Source organism: Magnolia sinica, chromosome 1 (genome assembly GCF_029962835.1).
Source record: "Magnolia sinica isolate HGM2019 chromosome 1, MsV1, whole genome shotgun sequence".
Taxonomy (NCBI): Eukaryota; Viridiplantae; Streptophyta; class Magnoliopsida; order Magnoliales; family Magnoliaceae; genus Magnolia; species Magnolia sinica.
The window spans coordinates 138268159-138278614 of NC_080573.1; the positions used below are offsets into that span (position 1 = coordinate 138268159).

The window sequence follows — 10456 nt, forward strand, 5'->3', positions numbered from 1 at the left end:
TAACTTATTTTGTTTTATTTTGCAGGTTTTAACTTAGGACTCCAATTTGGTAATTTCTTTCCAACTCTCTCTTTCTTTCTAGATTTTCTTTTCCTTTCTTAGGATTAGATTTTTAATTGAGGGCTGCGAGTGTTTCATGCCCAAGTGGGCCCGTGACGACACTCGACGTCTCTTGACTGAAGGAGGATTGGTTGAGGGGTTGACTATCCATCGCAGGACTAGACACCGCTCGAAATCCCCTGAGTTAACTGAAGTTATGGCTGAAGACCAACCTCCTCTACTTCCACCCAGGGTGGAGGATACCCAAGATGAAAATGAGGTGCAACAGGCACCCCCGCCTCGTACTTTACGAGATTATCTACAACCGGCGGGAGTGAGTACGCCCTCATGCATGATTTTTCCTGAAAACACAGGACAAATGGACATCAAGCCAGGAGTTATCCAACTCCTTCCCAAATTCCATGGACTTGAATCAGAGAGTCCATATTTACATTTGAAAGAGTTCGATGAGATTATGGCTACATTATGTTTTCCTAATGTATCTGAGGATACAATTAGGCTGAAACTCTTTCCTTTTTCCTTAAAAGAGAAAGCTAAGACGTGGTTACATTCACTACGTCCTAGATCCATTAGCACATGGAACGACATGCAGAGGGAATTCATAAAAAAATTCTTCCCACATCATAAAACGATTACCCTCAGAAAAGCAATCATGAACTTTGCCCAAAAGGAAGATGAAACATTCTTCCAATGTTGGGAAAGGTTCAAAGATTTGGTCAGTTCATGCCCACAACACGGATTTGAAACGTGGCGCATTACAAATTTTTTCTATGATGGACTGACATCTTCCATGGGCCAAATGGTCGAGACAATGTGTAATGGAGAGTTCATTAATAAAGATGTTGACGAGGTATGGGATTACCTCGATAGTCTCGCTGAAAAAACACAATCATGGGACTATTACCCAATGGCGAACACCACGTCTAGGCCGACTCAATTAAAGGAGAAAGGTGGATTATATCTCTTGAAAGAAGAGGATGATCTCAAGTGTAAAGTGACTACGCTCATAAGGAAAGTTGAGGCCATGGAAGGAAAGAAGGATAAGGTTAATGAAATTGTTTGCGGCATCTGTGATTGCAACATTCATACAACTGAAAATTGTCCTACAATACCCGCCTTTCGAGGAGTATTGAATGAACAAGCTAATGCCGTAAACAACTATCAAAGACCTTTTACTGGACCTAACTCCAATACATACAATCCTGGCTGGAAAAATCATCCAAACTTTAGTTGGAGGAATGGACAAACGGCTACTCCTCCAGGTTTCTTCAATCAAAATCCAAATCAAGTGAAACCTCAAGAGGAACCGGTTCAAAATTTCATACAAGAGCTGGCTCAGGCAATGCGGGGAATTACAGATTTTATGCAAAAGATAGATTCTCGTATGACGGTTATAGAAAAGGGGATGCTTCCTGCACAACCTCTCCCCAATCCTAAACCGCAATATGAGATCAATGATCCCAGCTCTTCAAATCAGATGGGGCACGCTAAATCCATCACCACTCTTAGGAGTGGAAAGATCATTGATAAAACTCTCCCGGTTAGGCCCGAAAAGCCTCAAGAACCAGAAGAGGACAACAATGATGGATCCAGTGATGCCCCACAAAAATTAGAACCGAAACTTCTAGAGAAGCCAGTTGCTCCATTCCCCCAACGGTTGGTTTCACCAAAACCTCTCTCTAACTCTCAGGATATCCTAGAGGTGTTGAAACAAGTGAAAGTCAACATTCCTCTACTTGATGTCGTTAAACAGATACCTTCATATGCCAAATTTCTGAAAGACTTATGCACGACCAAAAGACGGAAAATTATTCAAAAGAAAATCTTCTTGACTGAGAAAGTGAGTGCCATCCTGAAGCAAGACGTGCCACAGAAATTCAAAGATCTCGGTAGCCCAACCATATCATGTGTAATCGGGAACCATCGAATTGATCACGCACTTCTTGACTTAGGAGCGAGCGTCAATCGATTCCCTACTCGGTATACAAACAGCTTAGGTTTGGGTGAATTAAAACCCACCCTAACCTCACTAAACTTGTCGATCGCTCTGTTCGTGTACCAAGAGGGATAATTGAGGATGTGTTAGTCCAGTCGATAGATTTTACTACCCCTGTAGATTTTATCATCCTGGACACCGAACCCATCAATAACATGAGCACTCGATTCCCGTCATTCTTGGTCGCCCATTCCTTGCCACATCAAATGCAATTATCAATTACAGAATGGTGTCATGACTATGTCTTTTAGAAATTTGACATTGGAGTCAAACATTTTTTTCAATAACGGCAGCTCAGAGGATGATGACGATTTCCACGACATTAACATGATTGACTCTTTCGTGGAAGATACGACACCTCTGACCTTATCCTCCGACCATCTAGAGACGTGCCTGGCCCACTCCCATGATTTTGATGATGACATGATTAGGGAGACGTGTGCCTTGCTTGATACTGCACCGGTACTTGAAGTTAACCGGTGGAGGCCACAATTTGAAGAATTGCCACAAACCGATGTAGTGCCTCTACTGTCTAACCTCAAGCCGCCGAAGCTTGACCTAAAACCTTTGCCCTCTGATTTGAAATATGCCTATTTAGGTCAAGATGAGACATACCCGGTGGTGATCTCTGCCCACCTGGAGAAAGAACAGGAGAGTATGCTCATATCTACTCTCATTGAGCATAAAGGAGCCCTGGGATGGACGATAGCGGACCTCAAGGGAATCGATCCCTCGATTTGTACTCACCGTATATATCTTGAGGATAATGCAAAAACCGCTCGGCAACCACAACGTAGACTAAATCTAAACATGAAGGAAGTGGTGAAGGCCGAGATTCTTAAACTATTGGACGTGGGTATCATATACCCTAAATCCGATAGTCAATGGGTGAGTCCAACTCAGATAGTTCCTAAGAAGTCTGGAATCACCATCGTAGCCAATGCTAATAATGAACTCGTGCCAACTAGAGTTACTACTAGTTGGAGAATGTGCATTGACTATAGGAAGTTGAATACCGTCACGAGGAAGGACCACTTTTCTTTACCCTTCATTGATCAGATCTTGGAAAGGTTAGCTGGTCATTCCTATTACAGTTTCCTTGACGGGTATTCGGGCTACAACCAGATAGAGATAGCCCCTGAAGACCAGGAAAAGACCACATTTACATGTCCCTACGGCACCTTTGCCTATCGAAGGATGCCATTCGGACTATGTAATGCCCCTGCCACTTTTCAGCGATGTATGCTTAGTATTTTTTCTGACATGGTGGGGCAATATCTAGAGGTCTTCATGGACGACTTCTCTGTTTATGGTCCATCTTTCAGCAAATGCTTGGAAAGTCTTAAATGTGTGCTGAAAAGATGTGAAGAAAAGAACTTGGTACTTAATTGGGAGAAGTGTCATTTCATGGTTCAGAAGGGAATTGTCCTTGGGCATATCATCTCGTCCAAGGGAATCGAGGTAGATAAGGCAAAAATCGATCTTATCTCTAACCTACCTCCACCCAAGAACATCAGAGACGTGCGATCCTTCTTAGGACACGCAGGATTTTACAGGCGATTCATAAAGGACTTTAGTCTCCTCTCTCGTCCTTTATGTAATCTTCTTCAAAAGGATGCTCCATACGAGTGGACTGAGCAATGCCAGGAAGCTTTCACCAAGCTTAAGGGCACGTTAACCACTGCACCTATCATGCAGCCACCCGACTGGAGCCTTCCTTTTGAGCTTATGTGCGACGCTTCTGATTATGCTCTTGGGGCGGTCCTAGGCTAGAGAAAAGATAAGAGGCCCTACGTCATTCATTACGCAAGTAGAACTTTAAATTCTGCCCAGGTGAACTACTCGACTACGGAAAAGGAACTCTTAGCTGTAGTATTCGCCTTGGACAAATTTAGGTCCTACTTGATCGGATCCAAGATCATTATCTACACAGATCATGCGGCACTTAAGTATCTTCTTTCTAAGAATGATTCTAAGCCCCGTTTGATACGATGGATCCTTCTACTCCAAGAATTTGATTTGGAAATTAAAGATAAAAGGGAGTAGAGAACGTAGTGGCCGATCACCTTTCTCGCCTTAATACCTCGATTCCCTTGAGACAACCCATATCAATGACATGTTCCCTGAGGAACAATTGTTTAGAGTCTCCCATTCACCTTGGTTCGCTAATATTGCTAATTTTCTTATCACAGGTTCTATACTAACACATTGGACTGCGCAAGATAAGAAGAAATTCTTTACCAAGGTGTGCAACTTTTTTTGGGACGATCCATATTTATTTAAATATTGCCCAGATTAAATCTTAAGGAGATGTATGCCAGACGAGCATCCGAGCGTCATCTCCTTCTGTCACTCAGAGGCTGTGGTGGTCACTTTTCGCTAAAAAGACCATGGCCAAGATTCTGCAGTGTGGCTTTTATCGCCCACTATGTTTAGGGACACTCATGAGTTTTGCAAAGCTTGTGAGCGTTGTCGAAATTGGGAGCATTGTCCGTCGAAATATGATGCCTTTGAATCCCATCCTTATCATTGAAGCATTTGATTCTTTGGGGCATCGATTTCATGGGACCATTTCCCCAATCGTTTGGGAATCTGTATATTTTGCTCGCCGTGGATTATGTCACTAAATGGGTCGAAGCGATTCCATGTCGAAAGAATGACCATCGCACGATCATTAAATTCCTAAAAGAAAACATCCTTTCTCGATTCTAACGCCTCGAGCCATCATTAGTGATGGGGGCTCACACTTTTGTAATAGACCATTCGAGAGCTTAATGAAGAAATACGGTATCTCTCATAAGGTGAGCACCCCATACCATCCACAGACAAGTGGACAAGCTGAGATTTCCAATAGGGAGATCAAACACATTTTGGAGAAAACGGTTAACCCTGATCGTAAGGATTGGTCAATCCGATTGACCGATGCCTTATGGGCATACCGTACTGCCTTTAAAACCCCTATTGGAATGTCTCCCTTTAGACTTGTCTATGGGAAAGCTTGTCACTTGCCTGTGGAGCTGGAACATAAAGCGTATTGGGCGATCAAAAATCTTAATTTCAATCTGGACAACGCTGGCTCGCTACGCAAACTTCAATTGAATGAACTTGAGGAAATCCGGAATGATGCGTACGATAATTCGAGAATTTACAAGGACAAGATGAAAGCATTTCATGACCAACACATTTTGCGAAAATCATTCACGCCTGGTCAGAAGGTCCTTTTATACAATTCTCGATTACATCTCTTTCCGGGTAAGCTTCGATCTCGTTGGACCGGCCCTTACATTGTTGTCACTGTTTTTCCGCATGGGGCCGTTGAGATAAGAGATCCCGACAATGGCAAGGAGTTTAAAGTCAATGGACATCGATTGAAACCATTTGTCGAGAAATTTGATTCAGAGGACATGTCCATACCTCTGACTGATCCTGTTTACCAGGATTGATCTCCTAGTCTGATGGAGGTATAGGTAGGTTTCCTGTTTTCTTAGGACTAGGATAGTTTCCTGTATACTATTTTAGGATAGACGGTAAACTTAGCGCTCCTGGGAGCCAACCCAGCTTTTCATTCTATTTCATTTTCCTAGTTAGTTAATTCAATGTTTGTGGGTAACATTGCTGCAAACCCTCACGAGACTACAACTCGTCCACTAGGAGCAACCTAGGGGTTTAAAGGCTTGTTACATACGCTAAATGCAATCGAGAGTACCTGCGAAAGTGGTGTAGGTAGGATTTTGTCTTTATTTTTGTTGGTTTCTCTCCTGTGCTGACCCCTTTTACGTAAATAGCTATGGAAAGCCTCTTGATTCTTTCAAGTATTATCTTCCCATCACTTCTCATTTACTTATTTTATTACATATGCATTGTATGTTTATTTCTTTTACATTGAGGACAATGTAGATTTTTGGTTGAGGGTGGGAGATTAGGTTTCCTAATCAGTGTTTTCTTGGTCTTGAGCAAAAGTTGTGAAAATTTTAAAAATTTTCTAACATTCTGATGAAGTCGAAGTGATTTTGACAGGCCATCTAGGGCACTTAGAATTTCAAGATGCGTGATGTTGGTACTTCATGACTCTTGGATTCAGTTATCTATTAAAATTCACAGTTAAGTTTGAATTATTAATCCATTATTAGAATTTGTAAACATTGATTGAGTCATGAATTCGCACGACACATCTCGCTTGCATATTAAGGTTTTAGTTCGATATTAAAGGATTAACTTGGTAATCACTAAACATGAAAGGAACCAACTTGAGAAATCGAATGGATTGGGCGAACAGTCTTTACCATAGGTTTGCTCCCTATAGGTGAGGATTCGATTCCCCATGGATAATATGTGAAAAAGTTGGGTGTACAGTCTTTACCTTAGGTTTGCTCCCTATAGGTGAGGATCTGATCCCTCTTCTTGGCGTTACTTCTAATGAAAAAATCAAAAATTAAAAGAATAAAAAGATAATGTGTAAGCCAAGTTGGGTTATCGTGAATTCTCTTAGTTGTTACCAATGATATCCTTGAATAGAGAAGTGAATCTTAATGTTGATAAGTCGAGATTAGGCTATACATCCATGGAATTCAATATTTAGAATCGTTCTAATTAATGGATTAATATTTGAGCTTGATTATGAAGTTACTGTGAATTTGATTCTAGGAGAAAGTAATGTCAACATTCATGAATCTTAGAATTCGAATATATGAATTGTTTTTCATGAATCTCTCGAGTTTATAGAAATTGTCCTGTAATTCTCAATTTATTTTTCGCATACCTTGCTCGGGACTAGCAAGATGCTGGTTGGGGGTTGTGTTGAGGGTCAAATATTGCATATCAGACCCTGTATTACCTGGTTTTTCATACATGATACTGTTTAACGGCCCGATTTAAATCGTGTTTGTGTTGCAGGGCGTATTTACAAGCCTGGACTGAAAAGGGTACTAAAAGCATGGACTTAATGCTCAGAATCCACCAAGGCAAGGGACGGACTCCATGGGACCAAGATCAATGGGATTACACGCCAGGGATCCACGAAAAGCGAGAAACTGAAGCTCAAGCGGCCTGAAAGTCAGCCAGAATGCAAGATCACAAGGTTCCCACCATCCGTTCAGCTCAAAACTTCATACATGGCCAAGGGCCCATAAATTAACCGTACATGTCGAATTTCAACCCTCAGATCCCCCCGGAAGTGGCCCAACGGACAGATCAGCCCCTAAAATCTTGATTTGGGACCCGCCTGATATCTGGATATACTTAAATTTCATTATCGACGCCTTAAAGTGGATGAGGGAAAGGATGGACGGAACGGATTTCTCACAAAAATCCCAGTGGACCCCACTCAAGAGAGTGCATGTGCACAATGTGCACGTACTCGCCGTGCACCGCGATTATCCCAATCGGTCAGCGTTACGCTGACCGATATCTTCTCAAAACTTTAAAAACAGCTCCAGCGTCCTCACACTGCAGCTGCGGTTTTGGCCAGTGGGCCTCATCAGACGCCTGAAGTGATGATCAGAGCCGTTCATTCGTTCCACGGGTTAGCCGAAACCCCTGCCTAGGTTTCCTTCCTCCTTCATGCAAGTATACGGGTGAAGATCTTAACCGCACGCAAGATGAATGGTAGCACAGAAGATCGTATGGGCCACACCGATTCCAGTTCAAAAATAGTCCTTTTCGAATGGTTTTTCGAGGGCATTCCAATGAATGGATTGGATTGTCCTGAACATCTTGATCATAGGCCCACCGATCATCAAAACAGAGTTCCGGAAGCTCTGTTTCGCAACGGAGCTTGTGGAAAATCATGTTGGGCCACCCTCTGAATTGATCAGGACGATCCAAGCCATCCATTCGTTCCAGTCGAACCGACCGTACAAAAGGAGTTTCTCCAAACCCATGCACACACACTCAGAAGAGTCTTGGTCAAACGCAGTTCGGACGGTAGAACGATATTCTTGATGGGCCACACTAAATGCGACCCGAACAACATCAATACCGACCGGTTTTGCGAGACCAATCCAATGGTTGGAATGGATTTATGGCCTGACGATCGATCCTAGGCCACATAAAGCATCAGCTCAAGCAATTTGTGACGACTGCGTAAACATAGTCCGAGACCCGGTTGATCCGGGCCATTCAGGGACCATTGACAGGATCGGTCCGACGATTCTGACTGTCCAAATCCAACCCAGGGGACCACCGATCAAGTTCAAGAAGCCTGGATGGCTTGGATCTAGCGTATGAGGCATCCATGGGCCAAACGCACCGCACTTACGGGTGCTGCGTAAAAGAAGCGGGCATGCACAAGCCAGCTTGCACACCAACACCAGCCAGCCCTCTCCGACTGCTAGTTGACTATATAAGCAAGGAAAGAAGGAGAAGAAAAGGGCATTCAGGGAGGCTGGAACGGGGACGTGAGGAGCAGGGCTTGGACGAAGAAATAGAGAAGACAGGAAAGGAGGACGTGAAGTTTTTAAGCTGGTTTTTTTCCTTTCCCTCTTGTTCTTTTCTTTCTTTTCTCTATTATCACTTGTTTTGTTTAGCCCATTCATGTATGGCTAAACCTCTTAGCTAGGGCTAAGAGGTGAAGCTGTAGTGAGATGGGAGATTCTATTTGTGCCTTTAATTTAAAATTCATAAACCGAATTTGATTTTAGTTGATTAATAAAGGAATATTTTTCTTAGTCTTTAATGGTCATTGTGGTGAAATTACAATGGGTTTGCAATGGCTCTGAGTATTTCTTTCCTTTTTATGTTTATGAAGTCAGGAAGCCCTGTTGTTCATCATTGTTCCATGGGCATGGTAGGATGACAGTACCCTTCCTGATCTTCATACATTGTTGGTTGGTTGGTAATTAGTTTAATTTTGTTGTTTACTTTGTCTCCTGGGCATGGTTTGGTGATGGAATCCATTCTAATTCATATACCTTTCATCTCTTGAAAACCAAATCAAGTAAGTTCAGTTTGAATTCCATAATCCTTGATGCAGGCATAAGATCTCCCTGATCTCTACAAGTGGATCCTCTGAAACCCTAGTTTCCTTCCTCTGAATTCCTTAAAGTTTTAGATAATTGTTCCACAATTATTTCTTAAATTCTATTTGGTTTAGATCACATCTTAGTCTAGTTCTAGTTCTACTTGGTTTCAGATAACGTACAGGTATCAGTCCCTGTGGATTCGACGTGCGTGATTCGGTGCTCGAGTTGATATATTCTTAGATGCCCCTGCCCGTGAACTTATGAGGACAGGCTACTCTGTCCTCCTTAGAGTGACCTCCTCTTGATAAGGGGGTGGTTGTTGTTTTACCGCAGGCTGCTATTTCATTTGATTGATCTCATTGACCAACACCTGCACTTGATTCTGCAACACACGATATTTGCCTCCTCGGCTCCGAGTCCGTTGGGACGGTCCCGTAAGATGATTCAACATGAATCGTTGAAGACGAGCATCGTTGCCCAATAGGCTCAGGTTCCGCCACTGTTACTGGAAGTGCTTTCTTCTTTCCTCGAACCATCTTTGATTATTATGACTTCTTGTTACGTTTCCCACAAACGACGTCAAAATGTTGATGTTAAAATCTGGCTCACCCTTTACCGAACTCCGAGTACTTTGACCAAACCCTGTATCCTGCACAAAGGGAAGACAAAGGAGACCTTGGCTAGAGCAGGGAACCCTCCGATGCCAAAGTCAGTCTAGGAATCTAGGTCTAAGTGGAATAGAGTAAGCTTAAGGTGTGGTATGTTGCGTACATTTTTCGGTCGTAATGTCCTCTATTTATACCTTTGGATTGAGGTAAACGTGTTCATCAATCTCGGCACAATCTATGCCATTAAGCGGGAGACACGCGCACGCTGATATTGACCGTAATCCTGAGATCGTGTGCCGGATAACCCTCTGGACGTGTGTTACTGGAGTTAACCCTTCAGCGTAATCCTCGGCCACATTCCCATCCGGGCCGAGTCTTGCTCACAACCATTCGAGCTTCATGAGTGAGCTGATCCTGGTCAGGGCTGGCAGGTCGGATATATAATGGCTTCTTCTGAGTTCCAAGTCGGTATTAAAACTCTACAAAAGAATGTGGAATCGAGTCAGTTTAGACGCTATCAGTCCGAAGCTTGGCTCGTCGACTTCTCTAAGTCGACCTTGGCAGGGCTCGGCTCAAATTTTCCCTTAATAATATTAATAAAAGTCATTTTGAAAAAGATAATGCCATGTAAAGTTTTTATTAATTAGGTAATTGTTTGTAAATTTTATTTTATTTTTATTTATTAGTTTTTCAGATGCCATGGCACTGTGTTGCCCGTTTCCCCATTGGAGCCTATTAGTCGCGGCCTAGCCTCCTCCAAGACCATTTGGTCCTTACCATGGGGCCCTTTAATCTATTTATTTTATATTTATGTTGTCTATCTATTTTTCAAA

The 10456-nt window shown here is 42.7% G+C and overlaps 1 protein-coding gene and 1 non-coding gene across 2 annotated transcripts in view; both read right to left on the minus strand.

Moving 5' to 3' along the window:
- The window catches only part of LOC131220524 (cytochrome P450 93A3-like), a 58879-nt gene that overhangs the window by 25450 nt on the left and 22973 nt on the right, over positions 1 to 10456 (minus strand). The gene's annotated exons all lie outside the window — the stretch shown is intronic.
- LOC131221798 (small nucleolar RNA R71) lies at positions 695 to 801 on the minus strand. The gene has a single exon (XR_009159596.1). It is a non-coding gene; the product is annotated as a small nucleolar RNA R71 (small nucleolar RNA).